The sequence below is a fragment of the Ahaetulla prasina genome, chromosome 6, assembly GCF_028640845.1.
Source record: "Ahaetulla prasina isolate Xishuangbanna chromosome 6, ASM2864084v1, whole genome shotgun sequence".
Taxonomy (NCBI): Eukaryota; Metazoa; Chordata; class Lepidosauria; order Squamata; family Colubridae; genus Ahaetulla; species Ahaetulla prasina.
Window position 1 is genome coordinate 113,286,867 of NC_080544.1, and position 17,057 is coordinate 113,303,923.

Sequence of the window (17,057 nt, forward strand, 5' to 3'; positions counted from 1 at the left end):
CGAATGCTGCCACGTTGGTCTCCTTGCAGACTCTGGACAGTGGAGGCCCTGACATCTCATACGTGGTTACACGGTTGCCTCTACATTACGCACATCTCAACACTTTGTTGATTTGCCTGACGGGTGTCGTTGTGGGCGTTAAGTGGCATCGGACAAGCCTTGTTGGGTGACTTGGGCTGGCTGGCAGACGGTCAGTCTCTGGGTCTCCTGTTTGGGTTGGGGGGAAAGGCGGCCAAGGGGAAGGAGCTCCCCTCGTCTCCCCAGGCGATGGGAAAAATGCAGGCCGGGTTGGGGGACCACCTGGGGGGGGGACTGGATAAAAGAACATTTTCAGGAATCCATCCAGCCATTCGTCTCCCTGCATCCTTCACTGACGTTTCATGACCCAACTAGGTAACATCATCCGTGCTGGAAGGGAGAAGGATTTGCAGAGAGGAGGAGGAAGATTGTGAATTCCTGCCTGCTCTCTGAGCTTGGTGGTTTTCCTGCAAATGTTTCATGACCCAACTAGGTAATATCATCAGTGCATCATTGTTGGGTCATGAAACGATTGCAAGAAATCCAGCGAGCCCAGAGAGCACCCAGGACCCCACATCATCTTCTCCTTCTTCTCCTTCTCTTCCTCCTCCACTCCTCCTCCTCTTCTTCACTTCCTCCTCCTCTTCTCCTCTTCCTCCTCCTCCTCCTCCCCTCCCCCTCCCCTTATTTCTCCTCCTCCTCCTCCTCATCTCCTCCTCCTCTCCCTCCCCTCCTTCTCCTCCTTTTTCTTCTTCCTCCTCCTCCCTTCCAGTACTGAGGATGTTCCCTAGTTGAGTCATGAAATGCCTGCAAGAAAACCACCAAGCTCAGAGAGCACCAAGGACCCTAAAGTCTTCCTCTTCCTTTTCCTCTTCCCCACCCCTCCTTCTTCTTCCTCCTCCTCCTCCTCCCCTCTTTTCCTCTTCCTCTTCCTTTCCTCCAGTCCCCTCCTCCCTCTCCTCCTTCACTTCCTCTTCCTCTTCCTCATCTCTTCCTCCTCCTCTCCTTTTCCTCCTTCTCTCCCTCCCTTCCTTCTCCCTCCCCTCCTTTTTCTTCTTCTTCCTCCTCCTCCCTTCCAGTACTGAGGATGTTCCCTAGTTGAGTCATGAAACTGCCTGCAAGAAAACCACCGAGCTCAGAGAAGCACCAAGGACCCCTCATTTCAACCCTGAGCTGCAAATACTCTCTTCTAGTAATGTGTTAAGTGGCAGGGAGTTCCAAGTGCAAGAGCTACCACCAAGAAGGCTCTTCCTTGGGGTAAAAAAAATCCCCTGGGCTGGGAGGGAAGGCCATAATGCCCTCAAGGTGTCCCCTTAAAGCGTTTGTGTCTCAACCGAGAGCCCCTCCCAGTGTGTGAAACTTCAGACCCCCTTCGTTTTTTGGTGTGGCTTAAATGCAAAGGCTCATTTGGGAAGCAGCAGGATCTAACCCAGTTTGTCTCCCATGGAGAACCTGCCTTTTCACCCACCCGAGTTGCTCTGATTCATCGTAGGATGTGCAACGCCAGCCTCCCTTCCCTGATTCCGTCTTTTGTCTCGCTGGCCAGTTGTCTGCTTCGAATAAAAGCCGCTTCTGAAAAGAGCAGCGTGATTCACTTCTCTCCTTCCCAAACCAGCTCGGAAGAAAAGGAAGGGTGTAAAAAGGAGGTTGGAAAGATAATAACCCTCCCAAAAACAGGGTCAGGTTTTGCCACTGTGGGGCAGGGAGAAGCCGTTAAAAGAAACGCCCACTTTGCAAAAGGGAGCAGACCCAGCCGGGTTCCGCAGAGAGAAAAAACCCTCTTTTTAAAAAAAAAAAACGCACCCCACCGTGGGGCATCCTACAAAAAATTGCTCCGTTGCACTCCTTCCATGCTCAAATTTTTAAAAGGGGTGGCGGGGAAATTACAAAAACCCACCTTTGCCGAGCTTGCCTTACCTTCCTTCCTTCCTACTTTGCAATGGTCAAATCTGCAAAGGAGAGAGAGATGGGGGGACAATTCCATCTTATTTTCCATGCTACATATAATTCCATAGGTTTTGTTCATACTTACACTTTTTATTTATTTATTTTGTCACAACAGTATACATAAGCAGGAAAATAACTATATAATATATAAGCATATATATAAGCATAAGTATGTAATAACTATATTAATTGGATATAAGGAAAGGAAACAATAGGACAGGAACAGTAGGCACGTTTTGTGCTCTTATGCACGCCCCTTACGGACCTCCTTGGAATGGGGGGAGGTCAATAGTAAGACAATTTTTGGTTAAAGCTTTGGGGATTTTGAGAAGAAACCACAGAGTCAGGTAATGTGCTCCAAGTATTAATAACTCTGTTACTAAAATGACTAATAATGACTGTTACTAGAAGTCATATTTTCTGCAATCAAGATTGAAGCGGTTAACATTAAGTTTAAATCTATTGTTTGCTCTTGTATTGTTGCGATTGAAGCTGAAGTAGTCTTTAACAGGAAGGACATTGCAATAGATGATTCTGTGAGTTAAACTCAGGTCCTGTCGAAGGCAGCGGAGTTCTACGTTTTCTAAACCCAAGATTTCAAGTCTGGTGGCATAAGGTATTTTGTTGTATTCACAGGAGTGGAGAACTCTTCTTGTAAAATATTTCTGGACACGTTCAATTGTATTGATGTCAGAGATGTGGTGAGGGTTCCAGACAGGCGAGCTGTATTCAAGAATTGGTTTAGCAAATGTTTTATAAGCTCTGGTTAGTAGTGTGGTGTTTCTGGAGAAGAACCTTTTTTTCTCATACGTGCTTGACAAACTAAATAAATAAAATAAATACAAATAACTAACTAACTAAATAAATAAATAAGCAAGCCATTTGAAGTTGGGCACTTGGGTCCGTCAGCAAAATCTTGCTTTTTATTCCTAACACCGATATCAGAATTTTGTATAGTTCTAGAACTGGGGATCCTTCCTCTAGTAAAGCTATGAAATATTACCCTTCATCCTACCCTCTGTTGCATTTCTTTTAAAATATTTGTGAACCGCCTGCATCGAGGGAACGGAAGTCTTCTGGGTGACTTGCTTTAATTCAGTGATTTTTAAAGCTGGCTGCTCGAAGATGGGTGGACTTCAATTCCCAGAATTCCTCAGCCAGCCATCAATCTTCCAGGAGCCAACTTTGAAAAAGACTGCTTTGAACTGGCTGGGGAATTCTGGGAGTTGAAGTCCATCCATCTTCAGAATAACAGAATTACAGAGTTGGAGAGGTCTTTTAGTCCAACCCCCTGCTCAGGCAGGAAACCCTGTCCCATTTCAATTAGCCAACTTTGAAATCCCCACTGATTTAAACCAGCTGGGGAATTCTGGGAGTTAGAGTCCACCTCTTTTCAATTAGCCAGCTTTGAAAAGCACTGCTTTGAACTGGCTGGGGAATTCTGGGAGTTTGAAGTCCACCCATCTTAAAAGTGGCCGAATTTGAAAAACATTGCTTTAAATAATGGAGAATTTCTCTTCCTCAAATCTTCACCATTTAATTTTCAGCAAGGGAATTAGATAGTTTGAAAGAAAAACAGAGAAGAGAGAAGACAATATGCAGATTTTCATGTGAAGTGGGATGTTTGGATGGGTGGATGGATGGAAGGGAAGTAAGGAAGTAAGGAGAGAAAGGCGGAAGGAAGGAATGAGGGAGGGAGGGAGGGAAGAAGGAAAGAAAGAAAAGAGGAAGGAAGGGAGGAATCAACAATTTAGAAAAGTTAGCTCATGCAATTCCACCCAATCCAATCACTTTCTGGATTATTATTATTATTATTTTATTGCAAACTTTTCCTCTTCACTTTCCTTTTTCCTCACCCCACTGAGTGCTTTCCACAAAATGTTGCATTGGGTTTAACTTTAATTTTTTATCCCTTGTGGTTTGGTGGAACAGACAAGAAGATGCGTTTATCTGAAGGTTGTGCAGTGTTCCCATCTATCTCGTGTTGAAAATCTGCAAATTTATCTCCCAATACTGCTTTCGTTTTTCAGTGGCAATTTGCTTTCACTATGAGAATATTTTAAATTTTCTCTTCCGAATCAAAATTACTGTGAGGTTTGTTGAGTTGAATGGCTTGGCCAGGGTTTAAAGCACATTATGATCCTGTAATATTCTCCTTTGCGGGGAAAATTGCAAATGGAGACTCAAAAAAAGAAGAAAAAAAAAGAAATCACAATTATTTTTCTTTCTGCTGTTGTGCATTTTCCTTAGTTTTCTGGCGCTTCGTTGGTGCTTTCCATGTGCTGTTTGTTCACGCATCTCTTGTTTTTTGTGATACGTTTCAAGGGCGCACGTATCAAATTGGGATATGGAGAAGAGGGCTTTTAAAATAATTTCACGATTCCTTGAATCGTTGGAAATATTTTAACCCAGTTTTCCATTTAGAAATCATTCAGAGCAAATGAAAGCAATTAAAGTTATCTAAAATAACTGAGATCCCTGTATGATGGATACAATTTAGAGGAAAGAATACAAATAAGTCAGTAAATGTGATTTTAAGAATGGTTTAGTAAAATGTGTAGCAAAAGTTTTGCTTGGATACATTATTATTGAATGATGGTAACTCTATAAAGAATTTGAATAATTTTCTTTTTCCAGCTAACTGAGTCTATTAAAATTTACATTATTATTCGATGAATGCAATTCTAAAGAATTGGAGGCAGCTTTCTTTTTCCCATTAACTGAGATTGTTAAAATTTATTTTAATTATTGAAAATGTGTTATATTTTCTCCTATTAAATTTGCAACTAGCAGTGAGGTTCACGGAAGTGAAATTTTATTTTTAGTTTTGGTCTCTTCATTTCAGTATTGTATAATATTTTATCCTGAAATTTTGCATAGTGGACAAGACACGTTTCCTATTTGTGAAATATTCAATTGGTTAATTTCATTCTTAAAATTGGGAATCTTTCTTTTACCTAACAGAATATCAGAGTTGGAAGGGACCTTGGAGGTCATCTAGTCCAACCCCCTGCTCAAGCAGGAGACCTTATACTATGTCAAAGAAATAGTTGTCCAATCTCTTCTTAAAAACCTAGTTTTTTTAAAAAACAATTTTTTGGGAGATTTGATTTGAGCTTGACTCTGCGGCAGGAATCCATCCGTGCTGGATTTTTGGCAGATGGTTGTGGTTTGTAATGGCTTCTTCTCCCTGTTGGGGCAACCTTTTGGCCTTCCCACAACCAAGAACTAAACCAAGATCTTTTCTGACCTGGGTTGTGTCCAAAGATCATCTAGGCTTGTGGTTAACAGGTTTACAATCATAATTGGGACCAGATATCCATTGCTGAACAAGGGGAGGGGGGGTTTCTACGTGCAGCCAATTTTACGACCTTTTTCACCATGGTCGCTAAGTGAATCGCTGCAGTTGTTAAGTGAATCACACGGTCGTTAAGCCAATCCAGCTCCTCCCCCCCCCATTGACTTTGCTTGTCGGAGGTCAGCTGGGAAGGTGGCCAATGGGGATCACGTGACCCCTGGAACTGGGGTGAATACAGTTGCCCAAACCCGAACTTTTGTCGTGTTACAATGGGGATGCGACGGTCATAAGTGCAAGGACCCAGCTCTAAATCGCCTTTTTTTTTTTTCTCCAGTGCTGTTGCACCTTCGAACGGTCGTACTTCAGGGGACTTGCTTGTAAAGCCTTAAACTGCTTGGCAGAGAGCTTTCACTCGCTCACCTCTTCCGATTTAACAGGGCATTTTGCAAAGGGGAGTTGTCTCTCTCCCCCCCCACCCGCCCCGCTGTGTTTGCAGGAAGATGGATGGTCCTTGGTGCCGCTCGGCTGGAAGGAAGCCTTCTCGAGTGACAGGGGGCCTTTCCTAATTGGGCTAATAATACTCTGGGGCTGAGCGTTGGGAGTGCACAGCCAGTTTGTCAAAGGGGCTGCCTGCACTCGTCCACCTGCCTATCGCAAGGTAAATCTACTGGAAAGTGATGGATGGGCCCAGCCAGTCTTAAAATCCCATCAGCCGACAATGTCGGTCATGGCTCCCTGCAAATATTGGATCCTTGCACACCGCCCCCCCCCCCGTTGGAGGCACGCCATTGAGGAGAGGGCTCTGTGTGTGTGTGTGTGTGTGTGTGTGTGTGTGTGTGTGTTGGCATGCAGATGGTGTGATAAAACCAAAGGGTTCATGGCTCTTGCTGTCAGAATGCATCTGAAGGATGTTTTCAGACTCCGGAGAACTACCAGAGTTTTGCAGGCTTATGCCCTTCCTTCCTTCCTTCCTTCCTTCCTTCCTTCCTTCCTTCCTTCCTTCCTTCCTTCCTTCTTTCCTTCCTTCCTGTCTTTCTTTCTTTCTTTCTTCCTTTCTTTCTTTCTTTCTTTCTTTCTTTCTGTCTGTCTTTCTTTCTTTCTTTCTGTCTTTCTGTCTTTCTTTCTTTCTCTTCCTCCCTCCCTCCCTCCCTCATCCTTCCTTCCTTCCTTCTTTCCTTTCTCCCTCCCTTCCCTCCTCCTTCTCCTAACTTCCCTCCTCTCCTTTTCCTTCCCTCCCTCCCTCCTTCCTTCCTTCCTTCCTCCTCTTTTTTAAAATTCCCAGTGTTGAAGCATTTACAACTTCTGAAGTCAAACAGTTCCACTGATTAATTGTTCTCATTCCCAGGAAATTCCTTCTTATTTTGAGTATGGATCTCAGAATACATAGTAGGAAGGGACCCTGGAGGTCTTCTAGTCCAACCCCCTGCTCAAGCAGGAGACCCTGTACCATTTCAGACAAGTGGTTGTCCAGTTCAGCCTTTTTTTAAAAAAACCTCCAGTGATGGAGCACCCACAACTTCTGGAGGGAAGCCGTTCCACCTAATACTCTTTCTTCCTGTTTCCCCCTCAACAACAACCCTGTGAAGAGGGACTGGCCCAAAATCAGGAAGCTGGCTGATTTTGGACCTAGAGAGGCAGATGTTCTTGTTTAATAATATTAAAGGTCTCATCGCAAGATGTAAGCTGTTTCAAGCAAAGCTGCCTTTTGCAATTGACTGCCGGGGATATTGTCAATTCCGATGGTTATTACAGTTCTTATTTTATTTATTTATTTATTAATCATATTTATATACCGCCCTATCTCCCGAAGGACTCAGGGCGGTTTACAGGCACTTAAAAAATACATAATACATAAATACAATATAAACAATTAAAAATTGTTCTTAAACTGTTCTTGTACAGTCTTCAGATGTTCAGACCGAAATTTGGCATTCCTGTCCACTGTCGACTCCTTCCTGAGAGAGGCAGATGTTCTTGTTCAATAATATTAAAGGTCTCATCACAGGATGTAAGCTGTTGCAAGCCAAGCTGCCTTTTGCAATTGACTGATGGGGATTTTGTCAGTTCCGAAGATTGTTATCCTTCTTGCACAGTCAGCCAGATGTTCAGACTGGTTTTGGCATTCCTGTCCACCTCTTGAGTCCTTCTTAAGGGAAAGGCAGATGTGGATGTTGGATGGGTGTTACAGATCTCGTTGCAGGATTTAAGCTGTTCTGAGTGAAGCTGCCTTTTGCAATTGACTGATGGGGATTTTGTCAATGCCGCTGGGGTTCAAGTGGTGCTCCAGATAGTTTGGCACCTAATCGCTATTGGGGCTACCCTCTGTTTTCTTTTGCCACAGTCGTTCTCTTCCTATTTGTAGGTCTTTGTATTTTCTTTCCCTTCTCTTCTGCTGTCGTCAGATTCTGCCACAGTCCCTAGACAAATTTTTTCGTCTTTCTTATCGACAGTTGTGACATCTGGGGTGTTGTGTGGCAGATGCTTGTTTGAATTCTGACATCTCCAGGCAATTCAGCTTCTTCACTTTCCATGACTTTCTCTACAGACAGTCCTCGACTTACGACCGCCATTGAACCCTTGGCCACTGACTCATACTTACGACGGTCACCGTGTCCCGGGGTCGTGTGACTCCCCCTTTTGCAACCTTCTGACAAGCGCAGTCAATGGGGGATAGCCAGATTCACTTAACGACTATGTCACAAACGTAACAAGCGCAATGATTCCCTTAACAGCGGTGGCAAGAAAAGTTGGAAAAAGGGGCAAACTTGCTTAACAAATGTTTTACTTTGCAACATAAATTGTGCTCGTAATTTGAGGACGACCTATATTGTCCCTTCTGTTATTCTATCTTACATTTCAAGGAGACACTGAGCAGGTTGGTTTCAGAATCAGAATAGAGCTGGAAGGGACCTTGGAGGTCTTCTAGTCTAGCCCCCTGCTCTGGCAGAAGACTTTATACCATTTCATATACCTTATATCATTTTTAGCCCAATTGTTGTCCAGTCTCTTCTTAAAAGCCTCCGGTGATGAAAACCTACAATTTCTGGTGGCAAGGAGTTCCACTGGTTAATTGACCTCCGAGTCAGGAAGTTTCTCCTCAATTCCAGGTTGCTTCTCTCCTTGATGAGTTTCCTTCCTTGCTGTCCATTGAGCTTCCTCTGCTCCACTGTCTTTGCTCCAGATTGGACTGATTAACAAATTAACATCTCAGAGTATGAATATTCATGGCCTGGAATAAATCAGCCAATGGGGACTGAATGGAGACATGGTAACAAGGTCAGCCAATGTGGCTTATTGGGAAACAGAAACTGAAGCTAGAAGTCTGGGCGTGGCTTAGGCAAACTGAGTCTGTGCAGAAGCTTAACTGCCCTGTGTAGAGGAGGCTCTCTTTGTACTAAGCTCTGTGCTCAGCTCTGAAAAGGAACAAGCCTGTGCTTGTCTGCTCTGCTGAAATGAAACTAACTGTTCTCTCCTGCCTTGTGTTCTGCTTGTAACTGCTACTACATTGAAGAAGAATCTATACTGGTTATTGTACATTTTTCTTCATGTATTATTATGTATATAAAGAAGTTAATGAATCCTGCTGCATCGGTCTGCCTGTGTGTGATTTCTGGATTTAATTTCTGCAACAAACTCTGATATAAGAGAGTTGGAAGGGACCTTGTAGGTCATCTAGTCCAACCCCCCGCCCAAGCAGGAGACTCTGCACCATTTCTGACAGAGGGCAGTCCAGTCTCTTCTTGAAAGCTTCCAGGGATGAAGTTCCCACAACTTCTGAAGGCAACTTCTGTTCCATCAGTTGATTGTTCTCCCTGTCAGAAAATTTCTCCTTATTTCTAGGTTGAATCTCTCCTTGTTCAGTTTCCATCTATTGTTCCTTGTCTGGCCTTTGGATGCTTTGGAAAACAGCTTGACCCCCTTCTTCTCTGGGGCAGCCCCTCAAATATTGGAAGACGCTACCCTGTCTCCCCTGGTCCTTCTCTTCACTAGACCAGCCAGACTGCAACCGTTCATCGTATGTTTTAGCCTGCGGTCCCCTCATCATCTTGGTTTCTCTTCTTTGCACTTTTTGTAGAATCTCAACATCTTTTTTATAGGGTGGTGACCAAAACTGGATGCAGTTGAATAAAATGCACAGCATTTTAAAATGCACAGCAAGGGACCTAGTCAGAAAGCAGCCCTTGTGCATTTAAAGAATGGTGTGAAATTTGACTCAGAATTGGGGCAGTTCTGAAGGAGGCTTTATAAAGCGGTACTAACACTTTACATGATCTTGATTCCAGGCCTCTGTTTATGCAACCAAGGATTCTTTTAACATTTTTGACTGCTGCTGCACACGGCTGGCTGGCGTTTAAGGGATCGTCTACTAGGACTCCAAAGCCCCTCTCACAGTCACTGTTTTTGAACCAGGTTTCGGCCAAGCTTTGGAATACATATTTAAAGGCTGCAGCAGCCCAAAAAGCCAGCACAGTCCTGCATTAACAGAGAGCTCAAATCAAGATGACATGAAGTGTTAATACCGCTTTATAAGCCTTGGTAAGGCCACACATGGAATACTAAGTCCACTTTTGGTCACCACGATACAACAACAACAAAAACTACACGATTATGGATGAAACGTGACAGTGATATACCCATTGTCATCGGGGCACTTGATACCATGTCCAAGAATTTTACAATACACATCAAGAAATTGCAGCTTCGTACAAGAACACCAGCGGAACTGCAAAAAACTGTGCTACATGGAACATTATATATTTTGAGAAGATACTTCATCGATACCTAGGATACTGGCAGCAACCTGTATCAACCATCAACGCCACTCAATTTCTGATACATTTTTAAATGTTCCATTGACTGAGTTTCATGTTGAATAGAATAGAATAGAATTTTTTTATTGGCCAAGTGTTACTGGACACACAAGGAATTTGTCTTGGTGCCTATGCTCTCAGTGTACATAAAAGAAAAGATACCTTCATCAAGGTACAACATTAATTAATTAATAAAAATTAATGAATAAAAGAGATAATAATTCTGAGACCCTAAAAAGAATGCATAGAAGAGCAACAAAGAGGATCATGGACCAGGAGGCTAAAACACATGAGAAACAATTGCTGGAATTGGGAATGTCTAGTTTAATGAAAAGAAGGATTGAGGGTGACATAATATTTGAGGAGCTGCCACAAAGAAGAGGGGATCAAATTATTTTCCAAAGCACCAGAAGGCAGGACAAGAAGCAACGGATTGAAACTAATCAAGGAGAGAAGCAACCTGGAATTAAGGAGAAATTTCCTAACAGTGAGGACAATTGATCAGTGGAACAACTTGCCACCAGAAATCGTGGGCGCTCCATCACTGGCAGTTTTTAAGAAGAGATTGGACAGCCATTTGACCAAGATTGTCTAAGGTCTTACCTTGGACAGAGGTTGGAGTAGATGACCTCTGAGGTCCCTTCCAGCCCTAGGATTCTGTGATTCAGGAAGGAAGGAAGGAAGAAAGAAAGGAAGGAAGGAAGGAAGGAAGGAAGGAAGGAAGGAAGGAAGGAAGGAAGGAAGGAATCTTAACAGAGGGAGATCCAACCTGGAGAAATTTCCTGACAGTGAGAACAATTAACCGGTGGAACAACCTGCCACCAGAAGTTGTGAATGCTCCATCACTTGAGGTTTTCGAGAAGAGATTGGACAGCCATTTGTCTGAAATGGTCTAGGGTCTCCCGCTTGAACAGAGGGCTGGACTAGAAGTCCTCCAAGGTCCCTTCTGGGTCTATTCCAATTGATTGGTGTACATTGTGGCTCTGTTATTCTGTTCTTCCTTACGTTTAATGCCCCAGGGTGAGGTAGAGACGATGGAGTGAGATGTATCTTCAGAGTTGAGACCCCCCACTCTTATTTCCCCCCCCCCACTTCCCCTTTCCTGGGGCTTCTGGGCCACGTGTTCGGCTGTCTCAAGCTTCCTTTGTTGTAGAAGGCAAAGGAGCCAGCTCTGTTTGGGTTGGGGGGCCCCATGCATGACCACCCGGCCAAATTCCAAAGCAGCTTCCCTTCCCCTCTGGGGGGGGCTGAGCTGCCACCCCCTCTAATCGTCCCCTTATTGGCAGGCGGCATGCCTCCCAGAAAGTCATCTGCCAGTGACCCCCAGGCTCTGTGGGGATGGAGGATGGGGACAGGCTTCAGACAGACACGTTGACCTCTGGTCACCAGCAGCTCCCAAGCATTCCTGGCCGCAGGCTCAGGCCCCCCCTCCCCGCATAGGGGTGGGGGGGCGTCTTAATGCCCCTCCAATCACCTGGATTTTGGGCTGCACCTGTCCAGGGAGGGGGGGCACCCGGGCGAGGGGGTAGAAGAAGGGTTAGAAGATCAGAGGAGCAGCCAAGGAAGAAGTCTGCCAGCTGCTCATGTCAAGGAGAGGATTAATGGCTATTTAAATAGCAACCAGGAGGAGGAGGAGGAGGAGGTGGAAGTACCACCAATGAGACAGATGGCCAGAGGCGCCCGCGCGAGAATGCGTTCTTGGCGGTTTGTTTTCCTCTGGCCTTCCTCTAGAATCTCAGGGGTCTTCAACCTTGGCATCTTTAAGACTTGTGGACTTCAACTCCCAGACTTCCTCAACCAGCTTTGCTTACTCTCTTGCAATCCCTTCCTCTGCAATCTCTCCGCTTTGGTGGGTGAGAGAAAAAGAAACAGACACGGCTGGCTGAGGAACTCTTGAGAGTTGAAGTCTACAAGTCTTAAAGTTGCCAAGGTTGGAGACCCCTGATCTTAGATGCCTCGGCAGAGCACTCACTGCTGGAGGAAGTCGGGGAGGCGTAAGGGGGGGAAAGTCGAGGGGGCTCAAGGCTGAGACTCAGGAGACGCCGAGGGAGGGGTGGGACATCTGGAAAGACGGCTCTTCCTGGCGCTGCCAAGCCGGAGAGGTTGACCAAACTGCCGTGGATGGCATACCGGTTGGGATAGTTCTGCATGGGTTGGGTTCGATAAGCACAGAAAGCTTTGCCAAGATCACCAATGATGTTATCTAGTTGGGTCATGAAAAGTCTGAAAGGAAACAGCCAAACTCACAGCGTCAAGGACCCCACAATCCTCCTCCCCCTCTTATCCCCTCCCCATTGCCCTCCTCATCCTGTCCACTCACTTCTAGCACTGGTGCTGTTTCCTAGTTGGGTCATGAAATGTCTGCAAGAAAACTACTAAATTCACAGAGCACCACAGCCGTCATCCTCCTCCCATTCTCCTCTTCTTCCCGTCTGGGAACCCATCATCCTTCTAGTACTGATGGTGTTACCTAGTTGGGTCATGAAATGTCTGCAAGAAAATTACTAAACTCAGAGAGCACCAAAGACTCCACAATCCCCTTCCTCCTCCTCCTCCTCCTCCTCCCCCTCCCTTTCCTGTCTGCAAACCCATCATCCTTCTAGCACTGATGATGTTACCTAGTTGGGTCATGAAACACGAAGCTCAGAGAGCACCAAGGAGCCAAGAGTTATACCCTGAGCTACAAATATTGTCTGCTATTAAACATGTCTTTTAGATTAAAGGAGGCATCAATTAAAATTTTGAAAGAATGTTAAGGTTCTTCCTTTAAGCCTCCCCATCGAATATTATGACCGTCAGGGCAAAAACGCCTGGACAAATTAAGAGGGAAGGGAAGAAAAAAAATATCTCTTCTTAATTGGGAGGCCAACATTTGGATTGAGGTTTCAAATGTTTTGCAAAAGTTACGGAAGTGCCTTTGTCTGTCGGGGAGGCCGGGACAAATGTGGAGACCAAAAAAAATGGAAATAAAATGGAACTTTTTCAGCCCGCGTGATGCATTCCATTCAGCTCATACTGGCAACCGGGGGATTTTTTGTCTCCCGCGTTGTGAAATTACATACCAAAGCTCAGAAAACTGTTATTACTAATCCACCCCGCCCCCCGCCCCCCCATTGTGAATGGACACTGTTCTTATCTGGCCTTCGAGCTTTGTAAGGAAAGTGGGCAGCCAGTTCGGTTTCCATTGTGCATTTTGCGGGATCTCGGCAACCTGTGTGTACCTGCCTTCGGATGTCGCCGAGGTTCTTTGCTTCGCCTCCCTGAAAATAAAGTCAAACCTGGCAGAGAAGTTGGTTTTCTGCTAGGAATGGAGAAAGCAGGGAGCCTGTTGCATTTAGCCCCGAGTGAAAATGACATCGGATGCAAACTCTGGAATTTGTCAGGAGGGGCAGCCTTCCTTTGAAGAGCTTCTCCAGATGTCTCTGGGAGGGAGGGAGGAAGGAAGGAAGGAAGGATGATGAGAAAAGGAAAGAAAGAAGGAAGATGAGAGAAGAGGGAGGGAGGGAGGGAGGGAGGAAGGAAGGATGATGAGAAAAGGAAAGAAGGAAGGAAGATGAGAGAAGAAGGAGGGAGGGAGGGAGGAAGGAAGGAAAATGAGAGAAGAGGGAGGGAGGGAGGGAGGAAGGAAGGAAGGAAGGATGATGAGAAAAGGAAAGAAAGAAGGAAGGAAGATGAGAGAAGAAAGGAAGATGAGAGAAGAGGGAGGGAGGAAGGAAGGAAGGAAGGATGATGAGAAAAGGAAAGAAAGAAGGAAGATGAGAGAAGGAAGGAAGATGAGAGAAGAGGGAGGGAGGGAGGGAGGGAGGGAGGAAGGAAGGAAGGAAGGAAGGAAGGAAGGAGGAAGGAGGAAGGAAGATGAGAAGAAAGGAAGGAATGAGAAAGGAAGAGGAAGGAAGGAAGATGAGAGAAGAGGGAGGGAGGGAGGAAGGAAGGAAGGAAGGAAGGATGATGAGAGAAGGAAGGAAGATGAGAGGAGGGAGGGAGGGAGGAAGGAAGGATGATGAGAAAAGGAAAGAAGGAAGGAAGAAGAGAGAAGGAAGGAAGAGGAGAGAAGAGGGAAGGGGGGAGGGAGGGAGGGAGGAAGGAAGGATGATGAGAAAAGGAAAAAAGGAAGGAAGATGAGAGAAGGAAGGAAGGAAGATGAGAGAAGAGGGAGGGAAGAAAATGAGAGAAGGAAGGAAAAGGAAAGAAGATGAGATAAGGAAGGAGGGAAGAGGAGGGAAGGAAGGAGAAGGAAGGAAGATAAGAGGGAGGGAGGGAGGAAGATGAGAGAAGGAAGGAAGGAATGAGAAAGGAAGGGAGGCAGGAGGGAGGAGGAGAAAGGAAAGGGGCAGGAAAGGAGGAAGGAAGGAAGGAAGGCGAGGAGGAAGGAAGAAAAGGAAGGAGGGGGAGGGAGTGGGAAGGATGGAAAGGAAGAAAAAAAATAGGAAGGAACAAAAGAAGGAAGGAGAAAGGAAAGAGGAAGGAGAGAAAAGAAGGAAGGAGAGGAAAAGGAAAAAATCGGTGTAGGTCTGTAGCTGATGACTTTGGAGTTTCTTAACTTCTCTCTTGTAAATATAGTGACAAACATAGAATCGGAGGATTTGGAAGGGACCTTGGAGGTCTTCTAGTCTGACCCCCTGCTCAAGGCAAGGAGACCTTATACCGGGGGTCTCCAAACTTGTCCACTGTAAGACTTGTGGGCCTGAACTCCCAGAATTCCTCAGCTAACATGGCTGGCTGGGGCATTCTGGGAGTTGAAGTCCAGGAGTCTTAAAAGAGGCCAATTTGGAGAGCCCTGCTTTAGACCGTTCTGGACCCAGGGTTGTCCCGTCTCCTCTTGAAAGCCTCCAGTGATGGAGCTCTCAGCACCCGAAGAGATTAAGCCTGAACATGCATGGAATGGAGAAGTGGTTTCATTGAGGGCCCTTGCAACCCGGTGTTGAGGAGCCTGTGGAACTGACCGCAGCTCATTGTGGGGACAAGCAGGGATGAGATGGGAAAATGCTGAGAGCCATCAGGGGGGGGCTGCATCCAAGGTCCCTACAGTGGGGCATCTCAAAGTTGGCCAGATGACCCATGGAAGCCCGGGGGGGGCATTGTAAGACTTGACCAGCTGAATGGCCCATTTGGCCAACTCCATCGTGTTGTTCAGGGAAATGCGTGGTACCGATAAGAAATTGGAGGAGGGAGGCCCTTTCTTGATTGGGAGGGAGGGTCTTTGGTGTTCTCAGAGCTTGCTTGTTCTCTTGGGGACGTTTCATGATCCAGCTAGGGAACGTGATCCGTCCAAGGGAAGAGGGGGGGGGTTGGCTTTCGATCTAATATACTGTTGCTTGCCTTGCCACTGGTGTGTGTGTGTGGGTGGGTGGGTGGGTCGTAGTTTTCCCTTTGGCATTTCCTGGATTAGGGTATTCTCTTCTGCTTGATTGTTTGTCTGGTGTCGATCCCTGCTTTTCCACTGGTGATATTCCCCAATTGGGCCATGAAACGTCTGCAAGAAAACCACCGAGAGCTACAAATATTGTCTGCTACTAAACAGGACTTTTAGAGGAAAGGAGGCATCAATTAAAATTGTGAAATAACGTTAAGATTTTTTTCCTTAAGCCTCCTATCGGATATTATGAACCTCAGGCCAAAAAGACCTAGGAGCCACAGTCGTCTTCTTCTTCTTCTCCTCCTCCTCCTCCTCCTCCTCCTCCTCCTCCTCCTCCTCCTCCTCCTCCTCCTCCTCCTCCTCCTCCTCCTTCTATTCTTCTTCCTCCTCCTCCTTCTGCTCCTCCTTCTCCTTCTTCCTCCTCCTCCTCCTCCTCTTCTCCTCCTTCTCTTCTTCTCCTTCTCCACCTTCTCCTTCTCTTTTCCTTCTCCCCATTTCTTCTTCTTCCTCCTCCTCCTCCTCCTCCTCCTCCTCCTCCTCCTCCTCCTCCTCCTCCTCCTTCTCCACCTCTTCTTCTTCCTCTTCCTCCTCCTTCTATTCTTCTTCTTCCTCCTCCTTCTGCTCCTCCTTCTCCTCTTCTTCTCCTTCTCCACCTTCTCCTTCTCTTTTCCTTCTCCCCATTTCCTCTTCTTCTTCCTCCTCCTCCTTCCTCCTCCTCCTCCTCCTCTTCCTCCTCCTCCTCCTCCTCCTTCTCCACCTCTTCTTCTTCCTCTTCCTCCTCCTTCTATTCTTCTTCTTCCTCCTCCTTCTGCTCCTCCTTCTCCTTCTTCTTCCTCCTCCTCCTCCTCTTCTTTCTCCTCCTTCTCTTCTTCTCCTTCTCCACCTTCTCCTTCTCTTTTCCTTCTCCCCATTTCTTCTTCTTCTTCTTCCTCCTCCTCCTCTTCTCCTCCTCCCCCTTCTCCTTTTCTTCTTCCCATTTCTTCTTCTTCTTCCTCTCCTCCTCCTTCTCCTTCTTCTTCCTCCTCCTCCTCCTCTTCTTCTCCTCCTCTCTTCTTCTCCTTCTCCTCCTTCCTTCTTCCTTCTCCCCATTTCTTCTTCTTCTTCTTCCTCCTCCTCCTCTTCTCCTCCTCCTCCTTCTCTTTTCCTTCTCCCCTTTTTTTCTTCTTCTTCCTCCTCCTCCTCTTCTCCTCCTCCTCCTTCTCTTTTCCTTCTCCCCATTTCCTCCTCCTCTTCTTCTTCTTCTTCTTCTTCTTCTTCTTCTTCTTCTTCTTCTTCTTCTTCTTCTTCTTCTTCTTCTTCTTCTTCTTCTTCTTCTTCTTCTTCTTCTTCTTCCTCCTCCTCCTCCTCCTCCTCCTCCTCCTCCTCCTCCTCCTCCTTTCCAAAAAGCCCCCTCCCTTCTACCACCAATGATGTTAGCTAGTAATTGGGTAATGAAATGTCTACAAGAAAACCACCAAGCTCAGAGAGTCCTTCCCTCCTCCTCCTCCTCCTCCTGATGATGATACCTAGTTCGGTCATGAAACGTCTGCAAGGAAACCACCAAGCTCAGAGACCACCAAGGACCCCCACAGTTCAGTTTTTTTGTGTTGTTGCCTACTTTGTCAGAAGCCAACCCACTTTGCATGGG

The 17,057-nt window shown here is 46.0% G+C and overlaps 1 protein-coding gene across 3 annotated transcripts in view; it reads left to right on the plus strand.

The window, feature by feature from the left end:
- TP63 (tumor protein p63) overlaps positions 1-17,057 on the plus strand; it is a 120,464-nt gene that overhangs the window by 15,748 nt on the left and 87,659 nt on the right. The gene's annotated exons all lie outside the window — the stretch shown is intronic.